This window comes from Lolium perenne, chromosome 6, assembly GCF_019359855.2.
Source record: "Lolium perenne isolate Kyuss_39 chromosome 6, Kyuss_2.0, whole genome shotgun sequence".
NCBI classification, from domain to species: domain Eukaryota; kingdom Viridiplantae; phylum Streptophyta; class Magnoliopsida; order Poales; family Poaceae; genus Lolium; species Lolium perenne.
This window is the reverse complement of record NC_067249.2, coordinates 231,738,136-231,761,537: the sequence shown is the minus strand read 5'-3', so window position 1 is coordinate 231,761,537 and position 23,402 is coordinate 231,738,136.

Below are 23,402 nucleotides of genomic sequence, written 5' to 3'. Positions count from 1 at the left end.
GGTGATGATGTTGACTTTTGTGCAGGGTTTGTCAGTGAGCAGGAGGTGCGAGCGAGCGAGCGAGCGAGTCGAGTGAGGCCGAGAATGAGAGAGATTTGTTTTTTTTTGTGAGAGGGACAACCGAAGGATCCAGAAGGACCCACAGACTTCCAATACGCATCCTGATGCGTCTTCTCTTGACAAAGAAAATGGCTGGGAGTTTGCGTACCTATTGCACGTGACTTGTGCTCACTGAAGTGTGGGACCTCACACATGGGAACCACACGTAAGTGACAGACCTGCTGGTGTAAAAGCTCGGTTGATTATTATAGTGCATTAGAACAAAGTTTCCTATGGATTCAAGGGTAGGAAATCCAAGTTAACTCATTTACATGACATTATTTTTTCCATGAAGCAAAGTTAACGCACCTATCAATTGGTACATTTTGGAGTGACTAAGAAGGATCCAGGCTTACTTATTCGTTTTGACGTGTAAAACTTGTCTAAATCTTGGTCAAACAAAATTGGCAAAAAATTCAAAAAAAAAACAGAAAAATGAAAAACCAAAGCACATAGTCTTCTTATGTCATATAGTAAGCATTAAAGTTGATAAACAAGGTCTAGACATATTCAAACCATACAAATCATGTATCTACCCGCTAACCCCTAAACTATGTCTTAAGAAGTCAAGCATGAAGAGAAGTGGTTTTGGGTTTCAAACATGGAAATTTCAAAAACCTCCCAAAACTTCATTTTAGGGTGACTAAGAAGGATACAGGCTTCCCTTTTCATTTTCATGTTCTATACTTGTTTAAATCTTGGTCAAACCTAGGATTTGACCAAGATTCAAATGGGCACAAAAAAATAAAAAAATAAAAGCACATAGTGTTCTTATGTCATATCGTAAGCATTCAAGTTGATAAACAAGGTCTAGATATATCCAAACCAGACAAATCATGTATCTACCCCCTATCGACCCTAAACTTCGTCTTATGAAGTCAAGCATGAAGAGAAGTGGTTTTGGGTTTCAAACATGGAAATTTCAAAAACCTCCCAAAATTCAGCTTCATTTTAGAGCGACTAAGAAGGATCGATGCTTACCTTTTCATTTCCATGTTTTAAACTTATTTAAATCTTGGTCAAACCTAGGATTTGACCAAGATTCAAATGGGCATAAAAATTCAGACAAAAAATCTAAAGAATGAAAAACCAAAGCACATAGCCCTCTTAATTATGTCATATAGTAAACACTCAAGTTGATAAACAAGGTCTAGACATATTCAAACCAGAAAAATCATGTGTATATCTACCCCTAACCCTAAACTCTGTCTTATGAAGTCAATCAAGGATTTAACCAAGATTCAAATGGGCATAAAATAAAAAAACAGAAAAATGAAAAACCAAAGCGCACATAGTCTTCTTATATGTCATATAGTAAGCATTAAAGTTGATAAACAAGGTCTGGACATATTCAAACTAGCTAGACAAATCATGTATCTACCCCCTAACCCCTAAACTCTGTCTTATGACGAAGTCAAGCATGAAGATAAGTGGTTTTGGGTTTCAAACATGGAAATTTCAAAAACCTCCCAAAAACTTCATTTTAGGGTGACTAATTAAGAAGGATACAGGCTTCCCTTTTCATTTTCATGTTCTATACTTGTTTAAATCTTGGTCAACCCTAGGATTTGACCAAGATTCAAATGTGCATCAAAATTCCAAAAAAAATCAGAAAAATGAAAAACCAAAGCACATAGTTTTCTTATGTCACATACATATATATAGTAAGCATTCAAAAGTTGATAAACAAGGTCTAGCTAGACATATTCAAATAAGACAAATCATGTATCTACCCCTCTAAAACCATAAACTCTGTCTTATGAAGTCAAGCATGAAGAGAAGTGGTTTTTGGTTTCAAACATGGAAATTTCAAAAACCTCCCAAAATTAAAGCTTCATTTTAGAGTGACTAGTTAAGAAGGATCCAGGCTTACCTTTTCATTTTCATGTTTTAAACTTGTTTAAATCTTGGTCAAACCTAGGATTTGACCAATATTCAAATGGGCATAAAATAAAAAATAAATAAAATAAAAAACCAAAGCACATAGTCTTCTTATGTCATATAGTAAGCATTCAAGTTCATAAACAAGGTCTAGACATATTCAAACCAGACAAATCATGTACCCCCTAACCCTAAACTTTGTCTTAATTATATATGAAGTCAAGCATGAAGCAGAGAAGTGTGGTTTTGGGTTTCAAACATGGAAATTTCAAAAACCTCCAAAAAAGCTTCATTTTAATTAGACTGGCTGGTTAATTAAGAAGGATCCATGATTAATTACCTTTTCATTGTCATGTTTTAAACTTGTTTAAATCTTGGTCGAACCTAGGATTTGACCAAGATTCAAATGGCCATAAAATTTTAAAAAATCGAAAGAATGAAAAACCAAAGCACATAGCCTTCTTATGTCATATAGTAAGCATTCAAATTGATAAACATGGTCTAGACATATTCAAACCAGAAAAATCATGTATCTACCCCTAACCCTAAACTCTGTCTTATGAAGTCAAGCATGAACAGAAGTACGGTGGTTTTGGGTTTCAAACATGGTAAATTCAAGAACCTCCCAAAAGCTTCATTTTAGAGTTACTAAGAGAAAGATCCAGACTTAATTACCTTATCATTTTCACATGTTAAACTTGTTTAAATCTTGCTCAACAAACCTAGGATTTTACCAAGATTCTCAAATGGGCATAAAAATCAAAAAATCAAATACCAATGCACATAGTCCTCTTATGTCATATAGTAAGCATTCAAGTTGATAAACAAGGTCTAGACATATTCAAACAAGACAAATCATGTATCTACCCCTATCGACCCTAAACTTCGTCTTATGAAGTCAAGCATGAAGAGAAGTGGTTTTGGGTTTCAAACATGGAAATTTCAAAAACCTCCCAAAATTCAGCTTCATTTTAGAGCGACTAAGAAGGATCGATGCTTACCTTTTCATTTCCATGTTTTAAACTTATTTAAATCTTGGTCAAACCTAGGATTTGACCAAGATTCAAATGGGCATAAAAATTCAGACAAAAAATCTAAAGAATGAAAAACCAAAGCACATAGCCTTCTTAATTATGTCATATAGTAAACACTCAAGTTGATAAACAAGGTCTAGACATATTCAAACCAGAAAAATCATGTGTATATCTACCCCTAACCCTAAACTCTGTCTTATGAAGTCAATCATGAAGAGAATTGGTTTTGGGTTTCAAACATGGAAATTTCAAGTACGTCCCAAAAGCTTCATATATTTTAGAGTGACTAATTAAGAAGGATCTTGGCTTACGTTTTCATTTTCATGCTTGAAACTTGTTTAAATCTTGGTTGAACCTAGGATTTGACCAGAATAAAATGTGCATAAAATTCTTAAAAAAAATAGAAAAATGAAAAACAAAAGCACATGGTCTTCTTATGTCATATAGTAAGCATTCAAGTTGATAAACAAGGTTTAGACATATTCAAACCAGACAAATCATGTATCTACCCCCTAACCCTAAACTCGGTCTTATGAAGTCTAGCATGAGGAGAAGTCGTTTTGGGTTTCAAACGTTTAAGCCAAAAGCCCCATTTCAAATATTTCAAACTTATTCAAATTTGGTTCAAATTTCAAAGACACACAGGTTATAGCACACATAGTGCATACATTCTCACACATACTGCACTAGATGCTAACCCGGCCTATAGTTTGAGGCCATTGGATGAGGTCGAAAAAAATCTTGGATTAGAAATGGGGTTGTTCGAACCCCGTAGTTGGATTTTTTGAACCTTGATCTCGTAGTAATCGGGGCAAAACCCTAGTTTAACCTATTTAATTATAGATTCGTAGGTCGATTTTTCTACTATGCAGCACATGTGTGTTTGCCCGTCGAGTGAAACTTGGAGGAAGAGGGATCACTCGGAAGGAGAGAAGAAGGGAGAGAATTATGGTGTCTCCCCTTTTTCGGGTGATGATGTTGACTTTTGTGCAGGGTTTGTCAGTGAGCAGGAGGTGCGAGCGAGCGAGCGAGCGAGTCGAGCGAGGCTGAGAATGAGAGAGATTTGTTTTTTTCAGTGAGAGGGACAACCGAAGGATCCAGAAGGACCCACAGACTTCCAATACGCATCCTGATCCAATACGCATCCTGATGCGTCTTCTCTTGACAAAGAAGATGGCTGGGAGTTTGCGTACCTATTGCACGTGACTTGTGCTCACTGAAGTGTGGGACCTCACGCATGGGCACCACACGTAAGTGACAGACCTGCTGGTGTAAAAGCTCGGTTGATTATTATAGTGCATTAGAACAAAGTTTCCTATGGTTTCAAGGGTAGGAAATCCAAGTTAACTCATTTACATGACATTATTTTTTCCATGAAGCAAAGTTAACGCACCTATCAATTGGTACATTTTGGAGTGACTAAGAAGGATCCAGGCTCACTTATTCGTTTTCACGTGTAAAACTTGTCTAAATCTTGGTCAAACAAAATTGGCAGAAAATTCAAAAAATAAAACAGAAAAATGAAAAACCAAAGCACATAGTCTTCTTATGTCATATAGTAAGCATTAAAGTTGATAAACAAGGTCTAGACATATTCAAACCATACAAATCATGTATCTACCCGCTAACCCCTAAACTATGTCTTAAGAAGTCAAGCATGAAGAGAAGTGGTTTTGGGTTTCAAACATGGAAATTTCAAAAACCTCCCAAAACTTCATTTTAGGGTGACTAAGAAGGATACACGCTTCCCTTTTCATTTTCATGTTCTATACTTGTTTAAATCTTGGTCAAACCTAGGATTTGACCAAGATTCAAATGGGCACAAAAAATCAAAAATAAAAGCACATAGTGTTCTTATGTCATATCGTAAGCATTCAAGTTGATAAACAAGGTCTAGATATATCCAAACCAGACAAATCATGTATCTACCCCCTATCGACCCTAAACTTCGTCTTATGAAGTCAAGCATGAAGAGAAGTGGTTTTGGGTTTCAAACATGGAAATTTCAAAAACCTCCCAAAATCCAGCTTCATTTTAGAGCGACTAAGAAGGATCGATGCTTACCTTTTCATTTCCATGTTTTAAACTTGTTTAAATCGACCAAGATTCAAATGGGCATAAAATAAAAAAACCGAAAAATGAAAAACCAAAGCGCACATAGTCTTCTTATATGTCATATAGTAAGCATTAAAGTTGATAAACAAGGTCTAGACATATTCAAACTAGCTAGACAAATCATGTATCTACCCCCTAACCCCTAAACTCTGTCTTATGACGAAGTCAAGCATGAAGATAAGTGGTTTTAGGTTTCAAACATGGAAATTTCAAAAACCTCCCAAAGACTTCATTTTTGGGTGACTAATTAAGAAGGATACATGCTTCCCTTTTCATTTTCATGTTCTATATATACTTATTTAAATATTGGTCAAACCTAGGATTTGACCAAGATTCAAATGTGCATCAAAATTCCAAAAAATATCAGAAAAATGAAAAACCAAAGCACATAGTTTTCTTATGTCATATAGTAGCATTAAAGTTGATAAACAAGGTCTAGACATATTCAAACAAGAAAAATCATGTATCTACTCCCTAACCCTAAACTTTGTCTTATGTAGTCAAGCATGAAGAGAAGTGGTTTTGGGTTTCAAATATGGAAATTTCAAAAACCTACCAAAAACTTCATTTTAGAGTGACTAAGAAGGATCAATGCTTACCTTTTCATTTTCATATTTTAAACTTGTTTAAATCATTGTCAAACCAGGATTTGACCAAGATTTAAATGGGCATAAAATTAAAAAAATCAGAAAAATGAAAAACAAAAGCACATAGTCTTCTTATGTCACATATATATATAGTAAGCATTCAAAAGTTGACAAACAACGTCTATACATATTCAAATAAGACAAATCATGTATCTACCCCTAACCCTAAACTCTGTCTTATGAAGTCAAGCATGAAGAGAAGTGGTTTTTGGTTTCAAACATGGAAATTTCAAAAACCTCCGAAAAGCTTCATTTTAGAGTGACTAAGAAGGATCCAGGCTTACCTTTTCATTTTCATATTTTAAACTTGTTTAAATCTTGTTCAAACCTAGGATTTGACCAATATTAAAATGGGCATAAAATAAAAAAATAAAAAAACCAAAGCACATAGTCTTCTTATGTCATATAGTAAGCATTCAAGTTCATAAACAAGGTCTAGAAATATTCAACCCAGACAAAAAATCTATCTACCACCTACCCACCCTAAACTTCGTCTTATGAAGTCAAGCATGAAGAGAAGTGGTTTTGGGTTTCAAACATGGAAATTTCAAAAACCTACCAAAAGCTTCATTTTAGAGCGAGTAAGAAGGATCGATGCTTATCTTTTCATTTTCATGTTTTAAACTTATTTAAATATTGGTCAAACCTAGGATTTGACCAAGATTCAAATGGGCATAAAAATTCAGACAAAAATCTAAAGAATGAAAAACCAAAGCACGTACATAGCCTTCTTAATTATGTCATATAGTAAACATTCAAGTTGATAAACAAGGTCTAGACATATTCAAACCAGAAAAATCGTGTATCTACCCCTAACCCTAATTAAACTCTGTCTTATGAAGTCAAGCATGAAGAAAAGTGGTTTTGAGTTTCAAGCATGCATGGAAATTTCGAGAACCTCCCAAAAGCTTCATTTTAGAGTGACTACAAAGGATCCATGCTTACACCTTTTCATTTTCAAGTTTTAAACATGTTTAAAACCTGGTCAAACCTGGGATTTGACCAAAATTCAAATGGGCATAAAATTCAAAATATTAGATAAATGAAAAACCATAGCACATAGTCTTCTTATGTCATATAGTAAGCATTCAAGTGGATAAACAAGCTCTAGACATACTGAAACCAGACAAATCATGTATCTACCCCTATCCCTAAACTATGTCTTATGAAGTCTAGCATGAAAAGAAGTGGTTTTGGGTTTCAAACATGGAAATTTCAAAAACCTCCCAAAAGCTTCATTTTGGATTGACTAAGGAGGATCCAGGCTTACTTTTTCATTTTCATGTTTTAAACTTGTTTAAATCTAGGTCAAACCTAGGATTTGACCAAGATTGAAATGGACATAAAAAATCAACACTTTACAACAGCACACAAAATAAACATGAAATTACATCTAAATCCCTAACTTTTACATGGAGGACCCCAGGCTGAAAGCAAGAAATGCGATCGGGTCTTGAATCTTGATGCGTCTTCTCTTGACAAAGAAGATCGCTGGGAGTTTGCGTACGTACAGCACGTCACTTGTGCTCACTGAAGTGTGGGACATGACGCATGCATGGGCAACACACGTAAGTGACATGGATTCAAGGGTAGGGAAGCCAAGATAAAAAAACGAGAATTTGGACAAAAATAACCCAATCTTGCTAGTATGTCGAAAGTTTGTTTTTCCCAATCTTTTCGACTTTGGGTTATTTCTGTCTATTTTGCCGATCGAAAAAACGAGGACAGAGACTGGAAACGGTGATGCATCTAGCTTCAGAGTACGTCAGATTAAGACTTCATGAGCAACACTAGTCTGACGTAAGTACAGTGTATACAAACAAGACAGGGACTAGACATTGCTACCCACGTCCTTCTGCACCCCTTCAAAGAAATCATACTCCGTACTAGAATCTCGAAACGTAGGAATTAGTCTGACACGATTTCTGATTATTTAATTCATAGGATTGCAATTTTCAGAATTCATTGACAATACATTTTTATACAAAAAAAAAATCCTTCATTGTGTAACCGTATGTTACTACTAGTATTTCTTTTGGTTTTCACACGCAATCAAATGTTATTGGATCCAAATACCGTTGTTTCTCAATCCTATATATTTGGAGATGATCATCACTCTCTAATCATACAATTTTCATATTCCCGCACTTTGAAAATCTTGCGAATAATCAAAGCAGCCAAAATGTATGGTGTGTATTGTATATGTTTATGCCATGCTTAGTTTCATCGAATATTGTTTGGTTGCATCGCGGGAAACCGCGTGAATTTAGATTAATTGTTGCATGTTTGTTTGTGGTGTGACCAATCGCTTTTGCAACGAAACAACCCCCCACCATGTACGCATTGTTTGGGTCGCATGCATGATGTGTACAAAATGTTAAAATAGAAATAATGTAGGAATTGAATATGATTGCATGTTGAATTAATCCTATATGAGAGAAATCACACAAATTTGAATTGCATGTTCTTTGGTTGTAGTGCTACACAAAAAACACGTGAATTAGTATGAATTATCATGTATTCAAGAATCAAAGGAGCCACTGAGATTTGAATCCCACAAAATTTCTATGAATTTTCTTCGAACCAAACAAGCCCAACAAGATTCCAAAGGAATATAATACAACGAACAAACAACTTCCGTTGTTGGAATATTTCCTTAGGACATCAATCCAATAGAAACTATATGATCCAGTTTCAGCGACAATCTGGTCGGTGTAGGCTCGAGGAGGCCAATTGTATATATATGTTTGGACCGGTTGGTTGAGTGATCATGCTCGTGACATCCAGCCTGAAAGGTAAAATTCGGGCAAGGCCAGCGTGACGCCACAATACTTTTGAAATATTCAAAAGCGCGTAATATTTGTGAAATTTTAATAATAGCTACTACTTATGTGAATTTTTTTTCGTTCATACGCTTATTGGGGGGGTAGGCTAACCCTAATGGCCTCCTCAAGATCCCTACCTCTACCAAGGTTTCCCGAGTTCATCCACCTCGACGGGTTCCTTGCCACTTTCGACCATGTTGTGGGCATCATTTCGGTTCCCGCACGACGGCCAAATCCTTTTCAGTGGAGTCCCGAACCCGATGCCATAATATTTGTTTGAAAAAAATTCAAGACCGCACAATATTTGTTGAAATAAATGAATAAGCATTTTTAAATAGCTAAATAAAAGAAGTATGAATTTTGAAAAATTTATTTTTTCTAAAACATTAATTGGAGCATTGACATGTTGAACCCACTTGTCGATTTTGCTATCAACATGACTAACTAGCTGATTAGATAACCAAGTGGTGAAATTTGCAACATATTAGACCACCACATGGTGGAAACTGCAAAAAAAATGTCCAAGTGGTGGTTTGTGCAACATATAGAGCAAGACAAAGATATGGTAGTACAAGATGAATGTGACCGCCGTGGCCCGTGGTAATATATCATGATGATGGCAAAGGATCTTTTCTCTCGCTGAAACTGTCGAGCTGATCTGCTGAGACAAAATACAGCTCCACGGCGTGCAAGGACAGTATACAGTACATTAGCTTCTTCTCGGGTCACACGCCTTCACGACAGGTGCAGTAGTGCAGCAGAGACCAGAGAGAGAAGGCACGCCCGTAGTACTCGTATTATTGATTTCAATTCAAATTGTTTTTTTTGCCTGCTTCTCCGTCTTCTTCATCTCCATCTTCTCTGGCGACCCCGCCTACACCAGCAGCCCCCGCACCACCGCCGCCATGCCTTTTTCGGATCATCTCGAGCCACCTGTGTGATGGTACTAGTAGGAGTTGTGGACTTGTATCCATATCGCTCTACCAGCTGCCGCCGCACCGTCCTCCAATACCTCATACCCAAACGCCGCCGTCCCACTCCCACACCCCCACACCCACTTGACCGCATCCTTCCAATGGCGAGATCGATCAATGAGAGTGGCAGTTCTTGGGTGTTTCTGATGGCCCCTTGAAGAAATCGCATCCCGATGCGATGTCATCACCGCCGCGAGCCTCGTCGGTTCATGCAAGTTTTATCATGATTCAGCAACACAAAGTGTAGCTCGCCGCATCTCAGCCGTTTGGCATGCCCCGTGTTCTTCATACTCACCAAATCGAGGTACCGCCCGCGCACAATCCCTTCTCCCGCGTCCACAAGTTCAAGCAGCAGGTGCGCAGAAGGACAAGCGGCATGATGCAAAAGATCGCAAGGGTACCTTGTGCCAACCGACGCCATTGACGGGATCTCTTCCGATGCCGTGATTCCAGATGGTGGTACGGGCATGTGGGCAGGCGCGAATGGAGATTGGATCGCCCTTATTGGCTTCCCCAGGAATTGGGAGCTTGTCAATGTGTACACTGGTTGCCGGATTCCTCTACCACCAATAAGTGAGTTTAAATCCACCCCGGATAAGCTTGTGTTCGAGTCTAATGATCAACATCTTCAACTGCTGAAGATAGCTATTTGCCGAGTTCCAACAGCTGCTTCAAATTATACTAGTTTCTCTGTTCTTGCCATCTTCAACGCGGCAATTGCAGTCCTTCACTGTGCTTCTAGCAGATGGACAGTTCTTGACAACCAGTTCTTAGCGTACGGCTACTCCGATGCAATCATCCACAAGGGTATTGTATTTGCTGTAACTCAGACAGGCGAAGTTTATGCATGGAATCAACTTTCTTGGGGTAATTTTTCTCATCTCATATGATGTGTTTTCGCTATTACCTGCTAGTTTCAGATTTAGCTTTAGCCTTTTTCTTTTTGTTGTGCAGTTTTCGTGTCATGCCTGTACCTTTCCCCCTCTATATTCAATCAAAATCAGCAGCGATATGCCTTTGAGTCAAAATAAAGTACTCCCTCCGATCCAAATCAAATTGACTCAGCTTTGTCTAGCCAGTGCATCTAGCTAGACAAACTTGAGTCAATTAATTTGTGCATATCTAGCTAGACATATCCAGTTGAGTCAATTAATTTGGATCGGAGGCAGTATTTTAGCTACATCATTATTCATGTATGTAATGAACTAATCAAGTTTTGCTGAACTGACTTCAAGCTGTGCTTTCCTTTGCAAGGTCCTTTGTTGATCAGCACGGCACCTATTCCGCCAGAACTTGATGAACAAGGTCGGTACAATCTTGGCTCCTGGTGGTTAGCACGATCTCCTGATGGTTCTAGACTTTTTCTGGTCCATACCTGGGCGCATCGACGGGCGGGATTATCTGGACTGGTTCGGATTTTACCCGCCGCTGCTACCTCTGAGGGTCATCATGGTCGCACTATTCGCGGGTATGGTAAGGGTTTACTTGGCTGCGAGGTGTACAGCATGGACACCAGTCAGTTGATGCCACCGAGGCCATGGAGGAGGATTATTTCCCTTGGATCATATTCTCTCTTCCTTGGAGTGAACTATCCGATTATCCTTCCAGTAGAAGACGGGGCAGAACATGACCGTCCAAATATGGCGAGAAGCAACTCTGTTTACACATCGCACCATGCAGTAGGCCTTGCATATCCTCCTTCTCCAGAAATTTGCCGCTTCAGTTTGAATTCTGAAGATCGCATCGTTGGTTTCCAAACCAACATTAGATGGACATGGCGGCAGGTTCCGTTGTGGCTCATCCCAAGCTTCGCTAACGCTCGGCAATGGAACCTGCCTTCGCACACAGTCCGTAAAGAAGGGCTGATGTACTTTATGTAATACTCGTGTTGTAATGCAAGATTTGTATCTGTTGAACTATTTCATTTGCATGTTTATCTCTACCTAGGCTACTCCCTTTCCGTAGTTGTGTTGTACTATCTGTTGAACTATTTCCTTTGCCTGTTATCTCTACCTAGGCTACTCCTCCGTAGTTGTTAAATTGATGTAATGCTCCTACAATGCAGGCTACACTGGGCGTGTGGCCTGTAATGTTATCAAACACCTTTTGTACTCGTTCTAGTAAGCATTTCACACTATAGCTCACATAATTAAAGTACTCCTACAACGTATTAGTTGAAAGATATCTCTCATAAGTAAGTACCCCTCTTTGAGCTTATGCGAAACATAAATGACTATTTTAGAAATATATACTCTCGACACAAGATTATATTAAAAACAATGGTACATAGTTCTATTAGAAAAAGAAAGTGTGAATAGTAGAATGATGGAGAAGTGTTTTTTGAGGTCTGTGCATAGCTAGTGTTCATGGTGCAAAAGCACTTAGACTAGTCACAATGGGAAGTATCGTAGACTGATACTAGTCTATGATACAACACCTTCAATGCATAGTATCATGAATTAGTATCATGCAATGTTGCGAAAAACCAATTATTCATTTCTTTCCAAATAGTCTAGCTTTGCGAGGATGACAAAACATTTCTTTATTGCCCTCTCGTATGAATCACCTCCATACATCACCTCTCATACCGATTGAAAGCCATGCCAAATCGTTGGTTCAAGACCATGAATACCAAGCCAATTTTGTTAGCTAGTTGGACCACCCTCGGATTGAGAACCAACGGTTGAAAGAAAGGTGGGCACCAACTCATATTTTTTTCTCGAGAGTCCGACACTTGATGTTGATTGCAAAGTTCACAAAGGCCAAAATTTTGACATCCTCTTTGTGCAAGTCTTGCCACCATCCAAACTCGGTTTTGAAGTACCAACCAAGAAAAAAAAAGCTTGCACTTTGGAGGACCCCATGGACCATGAAAATTTTGAAAAACTTCCAGTAAATCATGCATATTTCGATTTATATTTTGGTGAAGTTTCATTCGATTTGAATCATAGGTTTGTGAGCAAATATATATTTAGTTTAAACTAGTGCTCGAGTACGTAAGAATCTATTTAATCACAAGCTAGTCATCCGAATGGGATGAAATATTCATAGATTTTAAAACAAGGAATCTACATATTACTGGATTTTTTTTCAAAATTTTCTGAATAGTTTTTCTTTTTTAGCTTCGAAATAAGAGATAGTTTGGAACGTTGGATCTCAAATGGATGGTAGATGGTGGGACACAGTCACAATGTATCTTGGAAGCATCAAGTCACTGAAGCTCTGTCCGGTTTCCAAACCAAGCTAGGAAAGGCATTGAAAATGAAGTTCTGCTCTAAAACATTTCTCATTCCATTTTGGTGCTCGCGTGGTTGCATGCTGCCCACGTGTTAAGGTACGTGTCTCTGGCATGTAGAGAACTACGATTATTGGCGAAAAATATATCGAAATGGAAACTGTAAAAAAAAACCTCTCTGGTCAACCTGATGTGACGAGACATCACTGCACCAAACGTCGTCGCAAATTTATAGATGGGTGGCGTGCTAGTCTACCAACAGTCAAATCGGTGCCCAGTCGCAGCAGCAGCCTAGAGTACTACCTAGTTTTTGCCCCTTGCATGTCTATCATCTTCTTCTTCACCCCGTTACAAAAAAAATAAAAAATCTTCTTCTTCACCCTCCCAGAATCACGCGCACGCGCAGGATCTCGATCCCCACCACGCCGCATCACTAGTACTACTCCGTATACCTTTCTCTCCTTACCCCGGCCAGCCGCGCGCCGCATCGTTCCTTCCATAGCGCTCGCCCTCTCCTCCGAAAACCCCAAGCGCAGTTGCATCCGCCATCCACCTAAATCCATCTTCACGTGATGGATTATTCTAGGCTTTGCCGGGGCGGCGGGGACGGCCACTTGGAGGCTCTCACCGGCGACAACATCGACCTCATCGCTGCGCATCTGGACGTTACCTACACCGTCCGACTTGCTGCATGTTCCAGGGAGCTCTACGACATGATCAGCAAGGATGAAGGTAAGATGCACCATTGGGATGAACCCTGCCTGCTGATGCCTCCGCCTGCTTATTGGTTCGGTGAACACTGGGACCTGGCGACAGCATCTCGTCTGCATGATACCGTGTACGACCTGGTGCCCCTCGACCATCCTCGCCGTTCTGTCGCCCTGCCGTTCATGCACGACAGAAAATGGCTTGGCGCGAACGGCGACTGGATCGCCGCCGCCGATCATCATGAGTGGTGCCTCGTGAACGTCTACACCGAGCGACATATCCCCCTTCCATCCCTACCTGATTTGAAGATTCATCATAGTATTGTTTCATATCGACCTGCATACTCTTTTAACTGGGGTCCAGCAATTACTTTATTGAAGATTGTAATCTGCCAAGTGCCCACAAAAGGTGGGAGGTACGCAGATTACAAGCTCATCGCCTTGTTCGACAAAATGATTTTCTACCTTGAAGGGGGTGGCGACTGGAGAATACTGGAGGCCCTTACACCTGCACCTGATTATCCAAATTACTGTGATGCCATTGAACTCCGTGGCCACGTTTTTGCGGTGGACGAAACTGACGGCTCCACGTACTTCTGGGACACCGCAAATGGTATTTTTTCAGTCCTTATGTTGCATTGCATGATACACTGCCTTAACCAATGAAGTTATTCATGAACTACCTTGTTTATATTTTACCTTTCTTATATGACTTAATGATCACACCCCCTTTTGCTGAATATGAATGAACCGTTGCTTGCAATGAATTAGTAGTATTAATTAGTCACCAACAAACATAGTATGCTCAGTATGTGATTGCATTCCTGAATTAGTAACTCTACGCCACTGCAGAATATGGGTGTAATTAACCAGTATCTCAAAAGATAACGTGGCACTATGAAGGCACCCTTTTTGATAACCTTTTACACCCATTGTTTCATATATAACTAATTGATTTTGCCTCCAAAAGAAGGACGAGAGACCCCGGCCATCTGCATCAGAGAGATGCATAAGGACTTTCATAAGTATATGACTTAACGATCACATCATTTATCTGAATATGAATGAACCGTTGCTTGCAATGAATTAGTACTAGTCAGTCATCAGCAAACATAGTATACTCCGTATGTGAATGCATTCCTGAATTAGTAACTCTATGCAACTGCAGAATATGGATGTAATTAACAAGTATCTCAAATGTTAACGTAGAAACAGAAAAATAGAAGAAAATCGTTTGTAATTACATGCGTAGCTTATATTTTCTAGAGATCGGGGAAAAAGCCTTGATTGGATGTACCTACATGCAGATCAAACAGTTCTTTGTTTATATCGGTGAACAATCTGCAGAATGGTATAATTAATTTTGTTTTTGATACATTTTTTCTCCCATTTTCTTGAATAGATTTCAGTTTCCCACAATTATCTTTCATTAGTGATTGTGACGTCCCCTCATTCAAAATAACTCAGGTTATCTTTTTCCTAATTCAATGATATTTAAGTTTGAGTAAGTTTACGATTAATATCTACAACCTCATATATATATAAGATTTAGCACCTGCAGGCCTAACAAAGTTAGCTGCCTTTAGTCCCCTGTATAGTTCTTTCTTTTTGCTTTCTCAGTTTTTCGTAGCCTTGCTACAACCCTGTATGCTCTAATATATAATGATGCACGACTAGGCATGTGTTCGAGAAAAGAAAATCTAAATATCTTTTGTAATATATGAACCTATATTGATGTTTTAGATGTTGGTAGTATAATTTTCGATAAACTTGAACAGACTTAAATCAGTTTAACTTAGCACAACCATATAGCGTACCTTTTTTAGAACGCGAAAATGAGGTAAACAAATACCATGTGTACCCTTTACTATCAATAGTAGAGAAGAGATTATGAACCTTCAACTCTAAAATGCAAATTCTTCTCTCGAATGGATAGCTGCATCCGATACCTATTTTGCAAATGTTACCAGACTTGGGGTTAGCTACAAAGAGCATTTCTTTCTTGTCAAGCTTCATGCACTACCAACACAACCAAAAGTCCGAACTGATCGCAAGGGCGGCAATCCACTTATACAATTCAACACCCCCCCTCACGTATGATGGGAGACAAGTCAACATGTGGAAAGACTCAGAGGTATAGCTCAAGAGGCATATACGTGGACTCCGAGGGGGCAACAACAATTTTAGGATAAATTGCGAAAGCCAGGACTCGAACTCGAGACCCTGGCTCTGACACCATGTCAAGCTTCATGGACTAGCCAACGCAACCAAAAGTCTGAACTGATGGAAAGGTCTAGGCAATCCACTTATACAGTTAAACATTTCTTACCCTTCGGGTGGTCACAGGGAAGCTCTCTAATAGATCACTTAAGACAAAGGGAATTAACTACAGCACAGGACTTAAACTTAAGATGATATATATTTGTCAAAATTTGAATGTATCTATATGCTTTCACTGTCTAGATACATCTGAATTTGGACAAATCTCAGACACTTTCGATGGGACAGAGGTAGTATATAACTGTGTATACACTAACTAGTGTCTAGTTTTGGCGAAGTTTAGACTAGTTTCGTGGGATGGATGCAGTATAACTGATATATTGGACACTCGATTTGAACACATGAATGACCAATGTCCTTAGCTTACATAGTCGTATTTATACAGTGAGCATGAACGATGAACAATGCTGCTGTTTGAATATGGTTGCCAGTAACACCCTATTCGTCTCCATTTCTAATATTGCAGAAAACCTGATGCTCCCGTTTGTAATCCCGCCACCGGTGGTGGATGATCAGCAAGACGCGTGGTTCCTCGCTCCATCTCGCCGATGGCAAGCGATTGATGATCATCCTTACTTAAACAAGATTGGGATTGCCAATGCTGAAGTACCTCCTGACATTCCCTATGCTGCTAATGGGCTTCAGCTACAGTAGTATCCTCCTGTTGCCACCTACGTCTTTGAGCTGGATCCCTTATCTACTGCACGTGCAGGGGACTTTCTTTGGAGGCAGGTTAACAGCCTCAGCGACCACTCTCTGTTCCTCGGACTCAATTACCCAATCATTGCCAACCTGAAGAAGCATGAATCCAAAGCTCCTGATGGCACATTGGTTCCATTCATGAGGAAAAACTGCGTCTACACAGCATACCGGAATATTCGTTATAATCAATACCCTAAAATTTTGCGCTGCAACCTCCAGCCAGATGAAGGTGAGACCGTGGGAGTTATCAGCCTTCCCAAGGATGGTTGGGATAGTGTCCGACAAGCGGCTATGTGGTTTAAGCCTGCTTTAAACATTGCCCGTTCGGTGTTACCTTTAAAAAAACAGTGACACTTTTTTATTATGCTTGAAGTGTTGAGAAGTAGTACATCGTTTTTAGTATGTACTAGTTTGAATCAGTTTATTTGAACACCGCCTCGCTTTTGTATTTCGTGTTGCCTTCATATTATAACCCATGCATGGCTGTTTTAGGATTGACTTTATTTCAGCACTATAATTACAATGTGTGTACGTCCTTTATAATATAGCCACCTCTTGTTGATCATACTCATGAGAGGACCATTCCTATTTTTCGCCGCTAAAGGGTAAAGTACATCCACCGGCACGGGGTGTGTTCGGTTCCACCCCATCCCCAAACCGAACATGCATCAACTACGAGCAAGGAAGTAGATGTGCGACCTAGGTATTTGTGCGGACCCCACATGTGAACCAAAGAAAAAAACATGTCAATACGGAATCGATGTACATACGACAACTCCTATATGATATGCGTATGTACGATTGAGCATCTGGAGGTGTGCTGCCACCTGCTTCCTCACACGAAGGGTTGGATCTTGTGTTTCGTACACGGATCGGACTGAAATTGTCGTGTGCATAGCAAGGTTCATGTCAATAAGGCTGAGTTTGGCATCTAAGTCTAGGCAACAAATACTTTTGGGTTCCAACGGCCATCTACAAGGTATTTGCTATAGGCCTACTTGCTCCGGCTGTCGAAGCCCAATAACTACAAATGGGCCTTTCTGCTCATGCAATGTTGGCCCTTTTCTAAAGAACCACAGATCCTATGATTGGCAAAAAACAAAAACACGGAGATTCTACATAAAAGTTGTTTGTATTTATTTTGAATTATTGGGTTGCAATTTTTGAAACTGCTCATGGCCAATATGAAAATCCTTGATCGCTCCATACCCACAAAGATCACGGTATTTTCAAAAATTCATAAAGTGGATTTGAAATTTAAAACATATCCTAATAATTCCATGATTTATTCTATTAACTTGCAAGATCTTGGAGCGAAAGAGCTTGTATTAGTCTGCGAAAATAATACTGATAAACCTGTCGTTAACAAGAAATGAAGGTTTATCGTTCAGAGAGGATGCCATGTGGGACCCATGAGACAGTAGCGTCCTCAACGTTTCAAAGAAAAAGGCAAGTAGCCCGAAAATAGGGGTAAAAAATAAATCCTACAAAGGAAACATTTATAGTTCATAGAGGCTGACATGTGGGACCGATCTGCCAGCTGCATCCTCATCATTTCGAAGTCGGCAGGGATCAGAAGAAAAAGGCAAATAGCCAGAAATTAGGGGTCAAAAATAAATCCAAAAAGGAAACTTTTATTCTTCATAGAGGATGACATGTGGGACCGACCTGCCAGCAGCGTCCTCATCGTTTCAAAGGCCGCAGGGGATCAAAAGAAAAAAAAGGCAAATAGCCAGAAATTAGGGGTAAAAAATAAATCCAACAAAGGAAAGGTTTGTTGTTCATAGAGGCTGACATGTGGGACCCATGAGCCAGCGGCGACCTCAATTTCAAAGGCGGCATATGATCGAAAAGAAAAAGGCAAGTTAGCAAAAATCAGGGGGTAAAAAAAATCTAAGAAAAGAAACTTTATTGTACATAGAGGATGACATGCGGGTCCCATGAGCCAGCACCTTACTCAACGTTTCGAGGCGGCATGAGATCAAAAGAAAAAGGAAACCGACCAAATATCAGAGCAAAAAATAATCCAAGAAAAGAAACTTTTATTGTACATAGAGGATGACATATGGGTCCCACTTATACAAGCTCTTTCGCTCCAAGATCTTGCAAGTTGATTGTACATAGAGGATGACATGCGGGGCCCTTGTGTCAGCAGCTTAATCAACGTTTCCAAGGCGGCAGGGGATCAAAAGAAAAAGGAAATAGCCAAAAATAAGAGGGTGAAAAAAATCCAAGAAAAGAAACTTTTATAGTATAGAGGATGACATGTGGGTCCCATGAGCCAGCAGCTTCCTCAACGTTTCAGAGGCTGCATGAGATCGAAAGAAAAAGGCAAGTGACCAAAAATAAGAGGGGAAAAAAAATCCAAGAAAAGAGACTTGATTGTACATAGAGGATGACATGCGGGTCCCATCAACACAGCCTTACTCAACGTTTCCAAGGCGGCAGGGATCAAAAGAAAATGGAAATAGCCAAAGATCAGAGGGTGAAAAAATCCAAGAAAAGAAACTTTTGTAGTACATAGAGGATGACATGCGGGTCCCATGGGCCAGCAGGGTTCCTCAACGTTTTCAAGGGCGGCATGAGATCGAAAGAAAAAGGCAAGTGACCAAAAATCAGAGGGTGAAAAATAATCCAAGAAAAGAAACTTTTATTGTACATAGAGGATGACATGCTGTCCCAACGTTTCAAATGCGGCTTGAGATCAAAAGAAAAAGAAAGTAGCCAGAAATTAGGGGTAAAAAAAATCCAAGAAAAGAGACTTGATTGTACATAGAGGATGACATGCGGGTCCCATCAGTCAGCAGCTTACTCAACGTTTCCAAGGCGGCAGGGATCAAAAGAAAAAGGAAATAGCCAAAAATCAGAGAGTGAAAAAAACCCCTAGAAAATAAACTTTTGTAGTACATAGAGGATGACATGCGGGTCCCATGAGCCAGCAGGTTCCTCAACGTTTCAAACGTGGCATGAGATCGAAAGAAAAAGGAAAGTGACCAAATAACAGGAGACAAAAATAATCAAAGAAAAGAAACTTGATTGTACATAGAGGATGACATGCGGGTCCCATTGTGCGGCAGTGGTCCCAACGTTTCAAATGCGGCTTGAGATCAAAAGAAAAATGAAGTAGCCAGAAATCAGGGGGTGAAAAAAATCCAAGAAAAGAAAGATTTCAATTGGGCTGCATCTGGACATCTGGGCCTTCGAACTATCCTTCTGGGCCTTTTGACTCGTACAATTTCAGCCCACTCCAGAACATGAAAGTTCGGATTTTTCTCAAAAAAAAAAGGAAAGTCCTATGCTTCGCCAAAACAAAAAACAAGGAGATTCAAGATATAAGTTGTAAAAATAAAGATTTAATTTATCCGTTTGCAATAGCTCAGAGCGAAATACACTGTTTATTGTCTGCAAAATAATCAAGATATCACATGTTTCTTGTACGGGAGGTGACATCGTGGACCCATGAGCCAGCAGCGTCGTCCAACGTTTCAAAGGCGGCCGGGGATCGAAAATAAAAATAAACCAAATATCAGTTGGTAAAAAAATCCAATAAAATAAAACATTTATCGTTGTGAGAGGCTGACATGCGGGACCGATGAGGCAAAGCAAAGATCCTCAACGTTTCAAAGGCGGCAGGGTATCAAAGAAAAAAAAAGAAAATAGCCAGAAATTAATTAGGGGTTCAAAATAAATCCATCAAATGAAAGTTTTATTGTTCATAGAGGATGACATGTGGGACCGACCTGCCAACAGCGTCCTCATCGTTTCAAAGGGGGCAGGAGATCAAAAGAAAAAGGCAAATAGCCAGAACTTAGGGGTAAAAAATAACTCCAAGAAAGGAAACTTTTATTGTTCATAGAGGATGACATGCGGGACCCATGAGCCAGCAGCTTACTTAACGTTTCAAAGGCGGCATGAGATCGAAAGAAAAAGGCAAGTGACAAAATATCAGGAGCCCAAGATAATCCAAGAAAAGAAACTTTATTTACATAGAGGATGACATGCGGGTCCCATTTTGCAGCAGCGGTCCCAACGTTTCAAATGCGGCTTGAGATCAAAAGAAAAAGAAAGTAGCCAGAAATTAGGGGGTCAAAAAAAATCCAAGAAAATAAAGTTGATGGACATAGAGGATGACATGCGGGTCCCATGAGCTAGCAGCTTACTCAACGTTTCCAAGGCGGCAGGGGATCAAAAGAAAAAGGAAATAGCCAAAAATCAGAGGGTGAGAAAAAACAAAGAAAATGAACTTTTATAGTACATAGAGGATGACATGCGGGTCCCATGAGCCAAAGAGGTTCCTCAACGTTTCAAACGTGGCATGAGATCGAAAGAAAAGGCAAGTGACCAAATATCAGAGCCAAAAATAATTCAAGAAAAGAAACTTGATTGTACATAGAGGATGACATGCGGGACCCAATTAGCAGCAGCGGTATCACCGTTTGAGAGGCTGCACGGATCGAAAGAAAAAGGCAAGTGACCAAATATCGAGCCAAAAATAATCCAAAAAGAAATTTTATTGTACGTAGAGGATGACATGCGGGACCCATTATGCAGCAGGTCTCAACGTTTCCAAGGCGTACGTAACCAAAAGAAAAATGAAGTAGCCAGAAATCGGGGGTGAAAAAAATCCAAGAAGAAAGATTTCAATTGGGCTGCATCTGGACATCTGGGCCTTCGAACTATCCTGCTTGGCCTTTTGACTCGTACAATTTCAGCCCACTCCAAAACAGGAAAGTTCCGAATTTTCTAAAAAAACAGAAAAGTCCTATGCTTCGCAAAGACAAAAAAACAAGGAGATTCAACATATAAGTTTGTTTATGTAAAAATAAAGATTTAATTATCCGTTTGAAATAGCTCAGAGCGCAATACATTGTTTATTGTCTGCAAAATAATCAAGATATCATATGTTTCTTGTACGGGGAGGCTGACATCGGGGACCCATGAGCCAACAGCGTCGTCAACGTTTTAAAGGCGGCAGGGGATGGAAAGAAAAAATAAACCAAAAATCTGTTGGTAAAAAATCCAAGAAAAGAAACATTTTCGTTCTGTGAGGATGACATGCGGGACCCATGAGGCAGCTGCATCCTCAGCGTTTATTGTTCATAGAGGTCGACATGTGGGACCCGTGAGCCAGCGGCGTCCTCAACGTTTTAAAGGCTGCAGGTGATCGAAAGAAAAAATAAGCCAAAAATCGTTTGGTCAACAAAATCCAAGAAAATAAACATTTACCGTTCTAAGAGGATGACATGCGGGACCCATGAGGCAGCAGCATCCTCAACGATTCCAAGGCGGCAGGGGAAATATCCAGAAATTAATTAGGGGTTCAAAATAAATCCATCAAAGGAAACATTTATTGTTCATAGAGGATGACATGTGGGACCGACCTGCCAACAGCGTCCTCATCGTTTCAAAGGGGCAGGAGATCAAAAGAAAAAGGCAAATAGCCAGAAATTAGGGGTAAAAAATAACTCCAAGAAAGAAAACTTTTATTGTTCGTAGAGGATGACATGCGGGACCCATGAGCCAGCAGCTTACTCAATGTTACAAAGGCGGCATGAGATCGAAAGAAAAAGGCAAGTGACAAAATATCAGGAGCAAAAGATAATCCAAGAAAAGAAACTTTATTATTTACCTCAAAAAAAAAGAAAAGAAACTTTATTGTATATAGAGGATGACATGTGGGTCCCATTTAGCAGCAGCGGTCTCAATGTTTGTAATGCGGCTTGAGATCAAAAGAAAAAGAAAGTAGCTAGTAATTAGGGGGTGAAAAAAAACCAAAACAAAATAAAGTTGATGTACATAGAGGATGACATGCGGGTCCCTCGAGCCAACAGCTTACTCAACGTTTCAAAGGGGGCAGGGGATCAAAAGAAAAAGGCAAGCCAAAAATCAGAGGGTGAAAAAAAATCCAACAAAGGAAACTTTTATAGCACATAGAGGATGACATGCGGGTCCCATGAGCCAGCAGGTTCCTCAACGTTTCAAACGTGGCATGAGATCGAAAGAAAAAGGCAAGTGACCAAATATGAGGAGCCAAAAATAATTCAAGAAAAGAAAGTTTTATAGTACATAGAGGATGACATGCGGGTCCCATTTAGCAGCAGCGGTATCACCGTTTGAGAGGCGGCAGGGGTTCAAAAGAAAAAAGAAATTGCCAAAAATCAGAGGGTGAAAAAAACCAAGAAAATGAACTTTTATAGCACATAGAGGATGACATGCGGGTCCCATGAGCCTGCAGGTTCCTCAACGTTTCAAACGTGGCATGAGATCGAAAGAAAAAGGTAAGTGCGCAAATATGAGGTGCCAAAAAAAACTCCAAGAAAAGAAAGTTGATTGCTCATAGAGGATGACATGCGGGACCCATTTAGCTGCAGCGGTCTCACTGTTTGAGAGGCGGCAGGGGATCGAAAGAAAAAGGCAAGTGACCAAATATCAGGAGCCAAAAATAATTCAAGAAAAGAAAGTTTTATAGTCAATAGAGGATGACATGCGGGTCCCATTTAGCAGCAGCGGTATCACCGTTTGAGAGGCGGCAGGGGATCGAAAGAAAAAGGCAAGTGACCAAATATGAGGTGCCAAAAAAAATACAAGAAAAGAAAGTTTTATGGTACAAAGAGGATGCCAGGCGGGTCCCATTTAGCAGAAGCGGTATCACCGTTTGAGAGGCGGCAGGGGATCGAAAGAAAAAGGCAAGTGACCAAATATGAGGTGCCAAAAAAAATCCAAGAAAAGAAAGTTTTATAGTACATAGAGGATGACATGCGGGTCCCATTTAGCAGCAGCGGTATCACCGTTTGAGAGGCGGCAGGGGATCGAAAAAAAAAGGCAAGTTACCAAATATGAGGTGCCAAAAAAAACTCCAAGAAAAGAAAGTTGATTGCACATAGAGGATGACATGCGGGTCCC